At 37.4% G+C, this 16,559-nt stretch overlaps 1 pseudogene; it reads left to right on the top strand.

Annotated features, from left to right (window-relative positions):
• LOC132111950 (CAP-Gly domain-containing linker protein 4-like) overlaps positions 1-12,159 on the top strand; it is a 59,202-nt pseudogene extending 47,043 nt beyond the window's left edge.
• The last annotated feature ends 4,400 nt before the right edge of the window (positions 12,160-16,559 follow it).

The raw sequence follows: 16,559 nt of genomic DNA, 5'->3' as shown, positions 1-16,559 counted from the left end.
CAATCTCACCATTGAGGTAGTGCTTTAACAATGTTGAGTGAAACTACTTGTTCCGGGCCCTGGCCTACAACTAATAGGGGTGCAGGCAGCTCGCACAGGGCACTGAAAGGGGCAGCACCCATGGCGCATTAGTAGGGATCCCAATTCGTCAGACACTGACGTGACGTTGAGAGTGACCGACTGAAAGGGAACATCTCAGTTATGTATGGTACCCCTCGTTCCCTGAAGGAGGGAATGGAGACATCACATCCCATCGCCACAGTAGCTGTACCGCCACTGAGCCAGGGCTGGACTGGTAATCTGGCATACCGGGCAAATGCCCGGTGGGCCGACGCACTTGGGGGCCGGTCGATATAATATGTTTTTTTTTTTTGTTTTTTTTTTTAAATTGGCCAACGACCGGCCCATATAGCAGGGACAGCGGCCCATTGGTTCATTTTCCATACTGACACTGGGCTGGCCCAATCATCTCTTAACAGGCTCCACCCCTCCCCCTCTGTTTCTTGTGTCAGGTGCAGTCAGTGGCTCAGAGCCAGAAATCAGTGGATTTAGGATGGAGGAGAAGCAAAAGTGCAAGGGCAAGGCCAAGGGGGGTGCAGAGAAGTTGCGGGCCAAAAAAAAAAAAAAATCTAGAGGTTGATGCCTCAACATGTGCAAAAATAACTGACATGTTTAATGCTGTAGCTTCAGTTTCCACGCCAACAGTACCTGACGACACTTTGGTAAAACAAGTGAACATAGCACATGGAGGAGAGGTGACTAGCCATGGCAGGGTGTCTGACAGTGAAGTCACGGAGGGACAGAGTGAGCAGGAGAGTGTAATTGAAACGGTAAGCATGGTAGCTACATGATTTAACAGGGAGGGAGTGTTAATCAGGGCGGATGCAGGAGGATAGTGTGTGTGGGCCTGGCTGGGCCACGACGAAGATGATGATTTACCTAAATTAATGAATATTATAAGACAAGACAACATAATCGTTGTCACTATTATAAAGTCTGTCAGATTGTCACCCACTGCACTAGCCACTCAGTCAGCTAAAGTCAAATAACACAGCATAAGCTATTTTGCATTGTTTTTGTAGCTAGGTTAGCAGAGTTAATTTATTCAATTGTAAATTCGGCTGACTATACTAATGTTAACCCCTTAAAACCCATAACTGCCGTTGACGGCCCTTCTCTAGAAAAACTTAGATGATGCCATTTGATTATTTTAATTATTACTCATAATGGCTGCGTCAAAGCGCCCATGAGGAGTTACACGTTGGAAGAGAGGTAGCCTAGCTAACGCATGCTATTTGGGGATTAAAACCCGCCTTGCGTTTTGAAAGCTTTATATTTTTGTTTAGCTGTATATTCAACAAAGTAACGTAGATATTTTATCATGTTTCTAATGAATTTCCAATATCATTAATATGCAATATTTACGGAGAGTGAATAATATGAATATCATATACACAGAGGTGGGTAGTAACGATGTACATTTACTATAGCACTACTAGAAAGTATGACATTACCCGTTTTTTGGACATATACATTAATTTATACATTAAATAAGCTATCATTGTTCACTGTTTATGAACACCTTTTTTCTTTTTTTATGGGAAGTATCTCAACAATGAAAATGTTGTTTGGTTTCATATTAAAGAGGGGTTTATGCTTTTTAAAACAAAGTAGCCTATACTGGCAGGCAATTGTAAACTAGTTTTTCTGCTGTCTGGTTCATTGAAAAAAAAAAATCTTTTTAGAATTAGCAGTATTCTACATCAACATTATATTGGGTTCTAAAGGGTTAACTAGCTTTATAACATGGAGCACATTTGTCCATCTAGAAATCCTGCTCTTCAAGAATACAGGACTATATAACCAAAATGGATTGTTACTAAGTGTACTTTAATAACTCTTCCAAATAATTGTAATCATCTCTCTCTCTGTCCTTATGTATAGTCAAGCCAGGTTGAGTTAGCAGTGGAGGAGAGAGACAGGGAGGAACAGGCTGTAGACTATTTTGCCCGTCCTGAGCCTGCCATGATGCAGGTGTTTTTAAATCATCACCCCAAACAGGATGCTAAAAACCCTGTAGTGAAGAAGGTGTTCACCAGTAAAGATGGCAAAAGCAGAAAGTGGCTGACATATTGTCATGAACGTCATGCTTTATTTTGTTTTTTATGTCTGGCCTTCAGCAAGCCAACTGACTCCAACATTTTCATAAATGGAATGTCAGACTGGAGACATGTGCACCAGAGAGCGGAAGAGCATGAAAAAAGCATGGCACACAGAAATTGTGCTGAAGCTTATTTTTTAAACTGCTCAAAAGCTGACATCAAACACCTACTGGGGGGCAGACAGCTGACAGAGCACAGAAATCAGGTCAAGAAGAGGCGTCAGGTTTTGGAAAGGGTAGTGGAGGTCGTAAAAGTGATAGGAAAGAGGGGCCTAAGCTACAGACAGGTTGAGAATGAGGCTGCGTATACCCTGGACAATGATAGCCTCGACCATGGAAATTTTTTGGAGCTGATCATTTTATTGGGAAAATATGATGTGTGTTTAAAAGAGCATCTAAGTAATGTGATTGAGAAGAGCAAAAAGTTGCATGTGTCACCAGGATCAAGAGGCAGAGGTTCCCTCATCTCTCTACTGTCTAAGACAACCGTCAACTCTGTGATTGATACCATCCGGAACTTAATTCAGCAAAACATCTCCACTGAGATCCGGAAAGCTGGAATGTTTTCTGTCCAGCTGGATACAACGCAGGACATAACAGCGCAAGACCAATGCTCAGTCATTTTGAGGTATGTGACTGATGTTGTCAATGAGAGGCTTGTCGCAGTGGTCCGGTGCAGCGCGTCCACTGGACAGTCTTTTGTCGACTTGCTAACAGAAGTCCTTGAGCACCTAAAACTGGACTCAAGTCTGTGCATTGGAAATGCAACAGATGGAGCTTCAAACATGCAGGGGCAGTACAGAGGCTTCTCTGCACTGCTGGCTTCACAGTCCCCCAACCATGTACACGTATGGTGCTATTCACATGTCCTCAATCTCGTGCTGTCTGATACCACTCAAATAGTGATAGAGAGTGGATCTTTGTTTGATCTCCTCAATGACACAGCAGTGTTCATCAGGGAGTCATATCAGAGGGTGAACATTTGGGAGAAGGAGAGCCATGACAAGAGACACAGACGCATTGCTCCAATTGGAGAGACACGTTGGTGGGCTAAGCACGATGCGCTGAACAAAATATTTGGATCATTTGGAAAGCCTCAAGAAAGTTTGTACATTGATGTGTTGTCCACGCTCACAGCCATACAGGAACTGAAGACTGTGAAAGGAAATGTACGCACCAAAGCCAGAGGATACAAAGAGGGCCTACTCAGGTATGAGACAATACTGACAGCTCAATTATTCCTTAGGATATTTGAGCATACATCACCATTGTCAAAGTACCTGCAGACAGAAGGGATGGACATCCTCTCTGCCCATAGGATGGTCATATCAACACAAGATTCCCTAAAAAAGATGGCGAGAGATTTCCAGGCTGTCAAGGCTGCTGCTGATGACTTTGTGAAATGGGCAAATGAAAAACTTGAGCAGCAAGATGAGGAGACCGACATGGAAGTGGAGGATGCACTGCCACAGAAGAGAAGAAAGAAGAAGAAAGCCATGCCGGGTGAGATGTCTCAGGATGAAACCATAATTGATGCTGAGAGAGCCTACGAGGTAAAGGTTCATAACCAAATTGTTGATACAGCTATTGAGGCCATCCACCAAAGATTTCTGACACATGGCACTCTTTATGCAGATTTGTCATTTCTGGATCCCAAAAACTTCTCCCTGATCCGAAACCATGCTCTTCCTAAATCTGCACTTGAAGACCTCAGCAAGTGCCTGGTTAAATTTGATGATAGGGCAACAGTTGACAACCTGCAGTATGAGCTGAAAAGCTTAGCGGGACAGTGGGACAAGCTGAAAGAGTCACCACTGGATGAATATGTTACCAGGACAGTGGAGGATGGACCTGATGGAAAGGAAGAGGACATGGAAATCATCAACAAAAGCTGTGCTTCCTGCAAAGACTGCCCACTGTGCTGCTATCAGATTCTCCGGAGATTCAACATGCTCACTGATGCATATCCCCTGCTTGGACTTGCGTACAAGTTTTTGTTGACACTTTCAATAACCCAGGTGGCCTGTGAACGATCATTTTCTACCCTAAAATATATCAAAAGCAGACTGAGGAGCAGCCTGTCTGCCAGCAAATTGGAAGCCTTCATGTTGATGGCCACTGAAAAGGACATCCTTGTGGCTTTGGACACCGACACTGTAATAGACAGAGTTGCAGAGAAGAGCAAGCTACTGAGGAAACTGCTGTTATTGTAAGGTGAGATGAGATTATTGATATTATTAAAAAAAATATTCATAATATTGTAGACTGAAAATGTGACTCATTATTCCTCTCTCTCTCTCTCTCTTTTAGGATGCCCTCACTTTTGCAGTTCATTGTTTTTGAGGATGTTCAGAGCACCATGGAGCCATTTCCACTAAGTAAGTATAAAATATGTGCAAAAATCTCTCTACATTGATATATATTAAAGATACTTGTATGGTGATCATTTTACTCAATCAGTTATCATTCTCTCTCTCTCCCTTTCTCTCTCTCTTTTAGGATGCCCTCACTTTTGTAGTTCATTGTTTTTGAGGATGTTCAGAGCACCATGGAGCCATTTCCACTAAGTAAGTATAAAATATGTGCAAAAATCTCTCTACATTGATATATATTAAAGATACTTGTATGGTGATCATTTTACTCAATCAGTTATCATTCTCTCTCTCTCCCTTTCTCTCTCTCTTTTAGGATGCCCTCACTTTTGTAGTTCATTGTTTTTGAGGATGTTCAGAGCACCATGGAGCCATTTCCACTAAGTATAAAATATGTGCAAAAATCTCTCTACATTGATATATATTAAAGATACTTGTATGGTGATCATTTTACTCATTCAGTTATCATTCTTCTCTCTCTCTCTCTCTCTCTCTCTCTCTCTCTCTCTCTCTCTCTTTCTCTTTCTCTCTCTCTCTCAGGATGCCCTCACTTTGTGTAGGCCCTACTCCACTGCCACCTTTGATCACCACCAGGGAGTAAAGAGAGAGTGAGTACACTGGTCCATCGCACATAGTTCTCAGCTTAGTAGGGGTTTTTGGGAATGGAACAGTAGATATGCATATCTACAGGGACCGCAAGGATGGTGTACTTCTTGGTTGTGTCTGACCCATTGTGGTGGGCCGGTCAGAGCAAAAATGCCAGGACCCTTTTTTTGTCCCAGTCCAGCCCTGCACTGAGCTGCCGGGTCTCCGGCTCGGCACCTCAGTGGAAAACCTGGTATGCATTGCATTGACTGCAATGACCATCTGATCTGGATACAGACTGGATCTGGTGGCTACGGTGACCTCGGAATAAGAGAGAAACTGACTAATGTTAGCATAGATGCCATTCTTCTAATGATGTAGCAAGTACATCGGGTGTTATGGGAAGTGTTCCCGGTTCCTGTTTACCTAATTAATGCAGCCTAAAAATCCTTTAACGGATTTGGATATTAAAAGCATATTAGTATAGTTATGTGTAAGCCAGGTTAAAATATGGGTCTTTAATCTAGATTTAAACTGCAAGAGTGTGTCTGTCTCCCAAACAATGTTAGGTAGGTTATTCCAGAGTTTAGGCACCAAATAGGAAAAGGATCTGCCGCCCGCAGTTGATTTTGATTTTCTAGGTATTATCAAATTGCCTGAGTTTTGAGAACGTAGTGGACGTAGAGGATTATAATGAAAAAAGAAGCTCATTCAAATACTGAGGTGCTAAACCATTCAGGGCTTTATAAGAAATAAGCAATATTTTAAAATCTATACGATGTTTGACAGGGAGCCAGTGCAGTGTTGACAGGACTGGGCTAATATGGTCATACTTCCTGGTTCTAGTAAGAACTATTGCTGCTGCATTTTGGACTAGCTGTAGTTTGTTTACTAAGCGTGCAGAACAACCACCCAATAAAGCATTACAATAATCTAACCTTGAGGTCATAAATGCATAGATTAACATTTCTGCATTTGACATTGAGAGCATAGGCTGTAATTTAGATATATTTTTAAGATGGAAAAATGATTCGAAAACTTCCAGAAAACGAGAAGTATGTTTATCAAGGGCTGAGAAGAATTATTGCTTGAGGTTTTTGCTTGTGATCCGGTTGAACTCAGCGATAATCTACGTAAAGAGAACAAAATTTCAAAATCGCAGTCTTTGTATGGGCACTGAACCATTTCATTATTTTTCAAATGTTAATGCAAATGGCAGAAAAACAAGGATTCTGTGCAGGGTTCTTTAAATTCACAGAGAGGACAATGAAATATAGGTGTTGGTTTTTATCATCTTGTCTGTTTTGCATTTTCAGAGTGATTTCTTGTTAAATGCACTTTTAGAACATTTAATGATTTAAAAGAACACAAACAGTCTGTGTGAAGACAAGGAATTTGATTGGTTCTTGTGTAGCTTCCATGTTTAATCCAATAATGCTTCAATAGCAGAGCTCTCTTTTCACAGAAATAAACACAGAACGTCCACTTCCACTGCATGTCCACTGCACTCTTCAAAGAACAAACTTCTGCAAAAAAGTTAACATACAGTTAAAGTATATGGATTAATGGTAATAAGCAATTTGGAAAAACATTTTTAGCATCCACTTTAAAAACTTGCTTAAAATGTTGTTTTCTTTGCAGCACATCTCTTATTTAACATTCTTTTATTAAGGCATTTTTTTAAGGCATTAAATCATGTTTTTTCGGGTCGATTCGTTCATTCTTTGCCGATAACTGAAAACACAGAAAGACTTTAGAATTTTATAACAGAAGCCAACAATCCTGAATTTCTACACTCAAATGTTCAATTGCGGGTACGAGTAACATTACACGTGTAAAGAGCTTCTCTCATCCATCACTAATCTGAAAACAGTTGTTTATATATGTATAAAAACGACATGAATACTAATTATAAACTTGTTTCTTTTCCATTGCATACCTTTTCCTTTTAATCAAGTAATTATTAAGACTATAGCTTCAACTAATCATTCACACAATTACTTGTATTTTACTTAAGTTTTTGTTACTCTATCCACCTCTGTAACTTGTCTGTTGACCTAAAACATGTTTATCTTTAAAGCTAGACGATTACCAATTATTAGATTGCTAAGAGCAATCCAACGTCATCCATCGATTTCATATCAATATATTAACAAAATACTACTGTTTATAAACTTTGATTGGTATACTGTTATTTTGTAATGAAAATGTAGCAGTTAACTATAAAAATGAGACTCACCTCATCATGCTCTTATCCAGCCACTTGCAAATGAATGAACCTGCAATATGTACCAAGTAACTATGCATGTGCAGTCGTCTTCTTCTTCGTTCTTCGTCCAATTAATGGCCTCTCACACCTTTGGAGTATTACCGCCACCTACTGTATATCTGGTGCATTCACAATACTTACACTTTTAAGTTGAGCTAAATGAATAAGTTGAGTTTAAGCACTTTGTGTGGGGAAAAAGTTGGAATTAATTAGTTAAACTAAGTAATGTCAACAAACTTAATAAAATAAGTAGGGTTTACTTACTAATTTTAGTAAGCTCGGCAATTACATTTTACAGTGTACTCCATACTGCACTTGTGATCGATATGATACCTCTTCATTAACTGCTACGAACTGATGGCGGTCATATAAGTACGATTTAAACCATGCTAATGCACTTCCATTAATGCTAACAAAGTGTTCAAGTCTGACGTGACGTCTCCAATCCCTCCTTCAGAGAACGATGGTTACCATACGTAACAGAGACGTTCTTTTTAAAACACACTAGACTTGCTTATTGTGTGTATTTTTAGCAATTGAATGAAATCATGAATTTCAAATGTTCACACAAAGAAAGAAGACGTAACTTTTGTTCTCGCTATTGCCGCCTGGGCCATGTTGTGGAAATGATGTGTGTTTTGTTGTGGAAGCGAAGCTACTTTGTTTGGCCTTCCAAACGAGGACACAACTAGAAATAAGTGGTTAAGTTTTATTTACAACACTGTTCCAGAACAGTTCAACCCAAATATTCAGATGTGTGTAGTGCATTTTGCGGAGGACAAGGACTGTTTCCTGTGAGAGTAGCCTACAATACCAGTGTCTGTTTCTAGAAAGTGGGGCAATTCCAACTTTGCAAGTACAGTCTGGTGCTTTTTTTACAGACGGTCTGTAAGTACGTTTTCATATGTAAAGGATTATTGCTTCTCCTCTATGCTCCACCTTTCTGAAACAAATAGATTACAACTTATTACATACTAGGCATTTGTTGCATCCAGTGGGGACATAATTACTGATTATATAATGACTTATACTGTTATTTTACGGGTGGTGTATTACTTCTGCGCAAACATAAAACCATGTCCATCTCTAACTGTGGGTAACCGTTAGAGATGGACATGGTTTTATGTTTGCGCAGCGTGATACGCAACCCGTAAAATGACAGTATAAGTCATTATAATCAGTAATTATACTGTTGTATTGGTTTTGTCTCATCGCACCAGGACACACGACATCACAGTGTTAAGGGGCATAACATTTCCGTCACACACTTGAGGTATTCTGCCAATCACAATGGACTAGATAGCTGGCCAATCAGCATACACCTTGCTTTTTAGGACAAAAATATATTCGTTTCAGAAAGTTGGAGCATAGAGGAGAAACAATAATGTATGGTGTACCGGAGTACAAACTTCATAATCTCGGGAAGGAGGAGGCGGGAACCGGTGGACATTCATAATTAAACTTTAATGACCAAATAAACACAAAACAGCCCGACAGCCCCTGGCGGATGACTGCCGCACACAAACAAAACCAAACACAAAATAAAACCCAGGCTTGGTCCTCTCTCGTCCTTCACTGTCATCGCTCCTCATTTGTATCCTACCAATCTCCTCCGTGGGACTCGAGACCGGTGAGTGGAGCAGGTGTCGCTCATTTCCCAATCACTCAAATGGTCTCGCTCCGTTCCTACGGCTCTTGGCCCCGCCCCACTCATCACATACAGCATGTGGAAAATACCGATATTGGTTTATTTTAACTCGGAGGGAGTGTCAGCCACATTAAAAATGTTAAAAGCTTAAGTCATTTGTGGATTAATGCTTATTGGAGACACGAACCATTTCAAATTATTCAGTTCAATTTGGTGAACTGGTTCAAGAAGATCCGGTTACATCGAATGATTCGTTCGCGAACCGGATATCATTAAACTGCAGTGTTTTGAACGGTCTCACAACAGACCCGGAAAAGAAGACAAAGCTGAATAAAGTTGTAGATTTTGCTATTTTTGGACCAAAATGTATTTTCAATGCTTCAAAATATTCTAACTGAACCTCTGATGTCACATGGACTACTTTGATTATTTTTTTCTTACCTTTCTAGTCAAGGACAGTATACCGTACACACAGTTTCAATGGAGGGACTGAGAGCTCTCGGACTAAATCAAAAATATCTTAAACTGTGTTCCAAAGATGAACAGAGCTCTTACGGGTTTGGAAAGACATGAGGGTAAGTTATTAATGACAAAATTTAGATTTTTGGGTGAACTTACCCTTTAAGTGCACCCATTCAGAAGTAAAGATTCAACCAGACATACTAATCTTTTTATTTATTTATTTATTTATTTATTATAAAGTACATGGATCTTATCAACCTTTATTGATGTGGTGCTGAAAACCCTAAGGTGAAATCCATCTTCCTTTCAATGTGCCCTTTTCATCTGCTGTTTGTACATTCATAGTATAATGCTCACCTGTGTTTTGTCCTTTGTGCTCTGCCTAGTAAAAAGCAACTGTATGTTTGTCCTTGTATCACAAAGCATTACAATGCTTTTAGGAAGGAATAGCTGGATTTACTCAAATCACAGGATTTGGTATTGGTTTTTTAGGCTCGAACTGTACTGAGAAATGACAGATTGGAGATTATTTACCCAATCTTAGGTCGGCGAGAAAATCACTTTTTTTTTTCTCAAAATGTGTCTGTTTGTACACTGTGTGTGTGTCCCTGACAGGATTTTGGTTGGGGATTGAGTTGGACAAGCAGAGCGGAAAGAATGACGGATCAGTTGGAGGAGTACGATACTTCAGATGTCCTCCTAAACACAAAGTCTTCGCCCAACCCTCACGAGTTCAGAGGCAAGTGTGCTGTCTTGCTTCTGGTGTCTTGTTGACTTTCAGTATGATTATTTCTAGCCGACTGTGTCTTTGATTGTTGGATGGACATTTCGACCTTTCTGTACTGAAGCATTATTAAGATTGTGCATCGACATTTGCAAGTCATTTCTGCATGGAGACATAACGGCGCCCACAGAAATTAACTGCGCTGCCCTTGTGCTGAAAAGACATTTCAAATTAGATCCCAAGCTGGGATCTCAGATAAAATTACTGGACATTGTTGGCATAATCAGCTTTTTTTAGACGAATAACACATCAGCACTATATAAATATGCTGTGCCCTCTTATTTATTTATATATTTTTGCAAGAAACACACAACTTTTTTTAAATATTTTTTTTTTCCACCTTTTGATTAAAATCAAGCCTCTTTTTCTTTTAGTCAATTTATTTTTATTTAATCAGTCTTCCATTATGGCTCTAATGCTTCCCATCACCAACGATCTGTCCTCCATTTGTCCCTCTGTACGTTTTATGGTTTTTTATTCTCCTGCTGGTTATTCAACAAAAAATCAATGTTTGTATCTTCTCCATCTGTCATGATTCATATATACTTAATTCAGAACCATTCACCTATTCCTTACTCTTCTCTTTCTTTCTCATTGTATTTCTGTAAAGCAGCTGACTGACTGATAAGCACATTGTTCTAGAAGCATTTTTTCATTCTTTCTTCCTGGTTAACCATCGGGGCAGCCACAGCTGGACCAAAAGAGATTTTAACCACTACATTTAACACACTTTTTCCATTTTACCAGAGGCATTTTAAGTCATTCTGAAATCATAATATTTATTTTCCTAATGCATGTTCCTTGTCTTACATGAACTTAGTAGGCAAAAATGAACATTCTCTCATAATTTACTTATCCTAATGCCATCACAGATTCTTGTGTCGAACACAAACCATTAAAACTAAATAAAATCTTTTGAGTCAATGTAATGCAAGTAGATTGGAAGCTCAAAGTTGAGTTGATCTGAAGAAAGAAAGTCATGAGGTCGAGTAAATTATGAGACAATTTTAAGGCCCATTCATGCCAAGAATGATAACTATAAATTTTATATTAACTGTATTAGCATCCACATCAACGCACAATAGTGTTCTGTTTATTAAAAGTGCAGGCTGTAGTTATTTCACCTGTCTCTTTAAATACTCCAGTTCTTTAAAGATGGGTGTATTCTTATTGGCAGTCAATGTTATTATCATTTATCAGATGGGGAAAACTGAAAACTGTCTTAAATTGATTCCAATGATATTGTTCTTCTGTGTTGTTACTGTTATAGATGATGTGGACCTATTATCTTTGAATTAGAAGGCTTTTTACAACTTAAAGTAAATGGTGCTGGTAGTTTTTCAGGAGAGGAAAACTTCAAACTTCTATTTAAGTCTGGCACTTTTCCTGTACGGAACGACCATGATTCATGATCCAATCAGTCCCTAATAGACTATTTGATTCTGAAATACATTGCATTATGGAAGTGAAATGGGTTTAGAGTGCCATTTCATGTTGACTTCAAAGATTTAATTCAAAGATTTTATCAGTCCATCTTTTTTTTTTTTTCCTAACATGTAAAAGATTGTGATTTTGTTCCTGCTTACATATTTACATGTCAAATTGTTTATGACAATTCTGACAAGGATTTGTCAAAATAAACCCATGTGACTGTCACTGTTTTGAAGTGATGAATTTGTTGTTTGACAGCTAACAGAGTATACGCAAGGGTAAAATAATGTGTCTTGACAGTTTTCTGACAGAGCATCAGTTGTAAAAAAAAAGTGCAATGGAAGAAGTAATACTGAACGTTCACTTTGTTTTAACTAGCAGGATTCATGGCTCAGTGGACTGTCTGTCAGAGCTGTCCTCGTCTCGGATGAACTATTCCTTCACAGGTGAGCCATTCCGGGTTGTCTGCTGTCTGATTCCCTCTCCTCTGTCAAATCTTTTAAGACTGAAGACAGTTTAGACATTCCTTTTTAAAATAAAACTGTACATTTTCAGATATTTGGTCACTTTTCAATGGATGTTTGTGTTTGTTGTAATAAGGAGTACTCAGCACTTCCTCAGCCATCGCCACGCAGAGAGAGTCAAGACGCAAAAGCCAAGCAAGCAGGTGGGAATAATGTTCAAGATAAGTCATCATTTTCTGACCTCATTTTCATGATTGATTTTTGCGATAATTGGCAACACCAGCTGCAGGATATAGCCAGGTCTTATTAGACCAAAATCTAAAGAAGCCGAATCTCAAGAATTTCGAAATAGGCACTTTTTAATTGTCCACTAAATTTAAATAAATGAAATATAAAACTCAAGTAAAACATTAATAAAAAAATAAAATATATAACATACATACATATATATAATGAACAAAAATGTATGTATTAATTACCTTTAATTAGTTTTGTACCAAAATATTTTTAGAAAAAAATTGAAACTAAAAATTAGTTTTAATTTAGCCAGAACCAAAACGTAAAATGTTTTTCTTTCTTTCTTTCTTTCTTTCAAAAAGATTTAATTTTAAATAAGATTTAATAATCAATTAATAAATAAAATTCATTTAATAATCAACAAACTAATTCTAATAATAAACACACAATAAATAAACATTTATATTTACATTTTATTTACATTTTGCACAAATTTTAGTTTAATAATTTAATTTACTTTTTGCACAAACTTGTTTTAAAAATGTTTTAAATGGAAGCCAATATCCGCCACAAAAATAAAATAAAATAAAGATTTCTAATTGCAGCTTTATCTCACTTTTCTTTTTTTTTCTTTTTACAATTCTGACTTTATAACTAACAATTAAAAAAATCTGAATTGCAATTTTAGATCTCGTAGTTCAGACTTTTTCATATCATACATTATTAACTTAAAAAAAATGCAATTATGAGAAAAAATATCAGAATTGTGAGCTAAAAAGTCATAATTTTATTATTTGTGTTCAATGGCGGAAACACATTTCCATGCTTTTTACTCCAATTCATTATTTAAATTTAAACTTTTAAACAATGACAATAAGTAAAGAGAAGAGAGGGTCAGTTTCTGTATGCTACGTGCTATTATAAAATGAACAGAATTTAATAGCTCAGACTATGTTTCAGAAGTAACCAAGCACAAAGCTTATTGCAATTATTGTAGTATTGTATTTGTAGTTGCGCTACAAGTATGCATCAACTGAGAACAGCTTAAAAGATCTTGGTTTATCAAAATTAAAATTAAGAACTTGAAATTGATATTGTCAGCCCAGACGTAGCATCCACAAAGCTAACTAGTTTACTTATCCACGGACGCAGACACAGTCTAAACATGCCAAAAGAGAAGCACTAATTTAATGTCACATTTCAGTAAGTGATTTCAGCCCTCTAAATTTTCGGATGAATGTTTTAAGTTGCCAGAATTTTGGTGCATGCTGCTTGCTTTATACTGGTTTACTTCCTTTTTCCTGTCATGTGGTTGATCACGTGACAGGCAGACCCATGAACATTTTAAAGACATATACACATCAATAATTAAGAGGATTAAAATGGCTAAGACAACATGTAAAACCATTAAAACTCGAATATATATATATATATATATATATATATATATATATATATATATATATATAGACAAAAAAACATCTTCATATATACTGAGCGGAAAAAACGTGTCTTTGTGTGACAGTGTCACACAGTAGTATTAATTAGTTCCTTGTATCCCATTCTCAAATTCTCTATCTTCTGTTGTCGCCTCTTAGGAACCGTTGCAGTAATTTGCGGCGACGCTGTAGCACAGTTAGCGCTGGCCGGGGTACATCAATGGCAAACAGCAGTGCTGGCCCAGGGCCTAACCGAGTGGGTGGCACCTCCAGTTCCTCTAGCTCAGATGGCACTGTCAAACTCCACCTGGGCGTGCAGGTCTTGCTAATTAGTGCCAATGAGATGTGCACCCTCCGCTACATTGGCACAGCTGACTTTGCCCCTGGCCTCTGGCTGGGCCTCGAGCTGCGAAGCCCAAAAGGAAAAAAAAACAACGGTTTTGTGGGCAGCCGATGCTACTTCAGCTGTCGAACTGGCCATGGGATTCTGGTGCGTGACCCAGTACCGCGATATCAACGGAGCCAAGCTGGTGATGAAAGCAGCTGATGAAAGCAGCTGAAACAGACTCGCATCGAAACATGGGCTTCCCATCTCTCCATTCATCTGGCTTTCGGTTCATTTTGTTACCATTGGTTTGTTCTGAGATTTCAGCTAACCTGTGGAGACATTTTCTAATTGCACTAACTCTCATATGTTCACTGCTGATAAACTGTTTACTTTTCTAAACTAACTGAATACTGTGTGGAAATGGTTAATTAATACCTTTAAAGGTATTAATTTTAAAGTTTGAATTCAGATGGTTCTGATGAAGTAAACAGTAGCTGTCTCTGAACGCTTTAATAAATGTGAATGAAGACAATGCCTTGGACAGTAGGATTGAAGAAGTTCAGACAATTTAATAACTTCAGTAACTTTGATTATATCAGGTCTTCAAATCCGCTCTGAAGTTCTCTCACAAGAATGAAGCATCGCTTAGAGTTTGTCTACTCTTGTCAGCAGGTGTGAGTCCCTTAAGAACATGGCGCTTACATTCAGAAATTACAAGATTACATTCTTATAATCTTTTATTTTGACGTGAGAGTGGTTATGATTAAAGAATATGCATTTCAATATTATCATAATCCAAGATCTAATAAGCTCAGAGAATCAAAACTTGATTGTACTTGATTGTTTCACAGATATGATAACAGTTTTTGCTGCTGACAGACTTAGTCAGGTTTTTGTTTTTTGTTGCTATGTTACTCCATTATAAAGAACAAGTGAGTATTTTTCATACTTTGAAGATCATACAGGCGAAGTCAGCATTTTCTACATTTACATAAGATAAGAAAAATCCTAATGAGAAAAGACTGATATAATAAGTTGGATAATTTGTTGTTTATCTTCTTTTTGCATTTTATTTGTATATTTTTACACAGGCTAATGTTCTTATTTTATTTTCACGTTTGTGTTTAATTGAGGTTTAATATTGATTTGCTTGTTATACATTACATGCATTTTAAAATTCCTTTCTAAATTCTTAATTCAACAATGTCTAGGATGAGTTTACAGTCCGTGAAAATGCAGGAATTACAGATGAATGATTCTTCTATGATCATATCATTTTGCACTAATGAGGAAATTGTGAAAAGATGTTGTGACTTTTACTAGGTATTGAAAATCCTTAAAAGAAATACATGAGGTGAATAAAAATGGTTATAAAATGAGACAATTTTTTATTTATTATTGCACATTTCAGCCTGTTTCCACAGGGACTTTTTATACTGTCTGTACATTATCTGCTTTGTGTTGGGTGTTTATTTTGTGAATTTAAATGCATTATTTTAGCAGAAATGTAAATTTGTAATATGAAAATGTAATCCAAATTGAGCAACCGATTCCAATAAAAAAGTAATATTTTATTTGTATTTTTTTTTCCATCCTACATTATATCATGATTTCTTTCATAATACACACATTCACGCATACTATTTATAATGTACATTTACATAGTTGCGAAGTTTGTTCCTCATCCAATGTAAAACCTACTCTGTATCTGATTTTGATTGTGAGTTTTAGTAGATTTACAAAGTCAATTCCAATTTTTCCAAAACTCATACGGTTCATCAAAACTATTCTGATGCATGTAGGAAATGTTTTGTAAAGCACACAAAAAGAATGTAACAGTTAATAGGAATTAATCAGTTGAAGGAAAATATAAAAGGGTTAATTTCAGAGCCATTAGATTGACTAGGTTATTGTTGGGTGGTGATCTGATGCTGTGTATTTTTGTTATTCAGAATTGAGCATCTGTTCATTTGTATGTATTTATTTTGTAGTTTAATAAATTTATTGAATAATGAAACCAAACCCAAAGCTTGAAGCATTTGGTTTCAAGTTGAGATTCATGCAGTTTGTTGACGACATTAAGTAATGTGTCAGCCTTTAGTATATCATTTTTGCACACTTACATAATCATCGCAAAGGCATTATTTTTGAAAATGATTTAGCAGCAACAAGTTTTAATTTGTATACATAAATTAACAAGCTGTTCACACGGAATATGCATGACTTCACAATCACAACCAATCAGAAAACATGAGCAGCATGATTTTGGACCAACAAGGTTTCACAATCGGCAGTGCTACACAACATGATGCTGCAGAAATAAAAAGTAGGCTTTTGACAAAATATCTGTTTAAAGTGGTTGGTTGGGAAAATAGCACA

Source organism: Carassius carassius, chromosome 31 (assembly GCF_963082965.1).
Source record: "Carassius carassius chromosome 31, fCarCar2.1, whole genome shotgun sequence".
NCBI classification, from domain to species: domain Eukaryota; kingdom Metazoa; phylum Chordata; class Actinopteri; order Cypriniformes; family Cyprinidae; genus Carassius; species Carassius carassius.
This window is presented reverse-complemented; position numbering and strand designations above follow the sequence as displayed.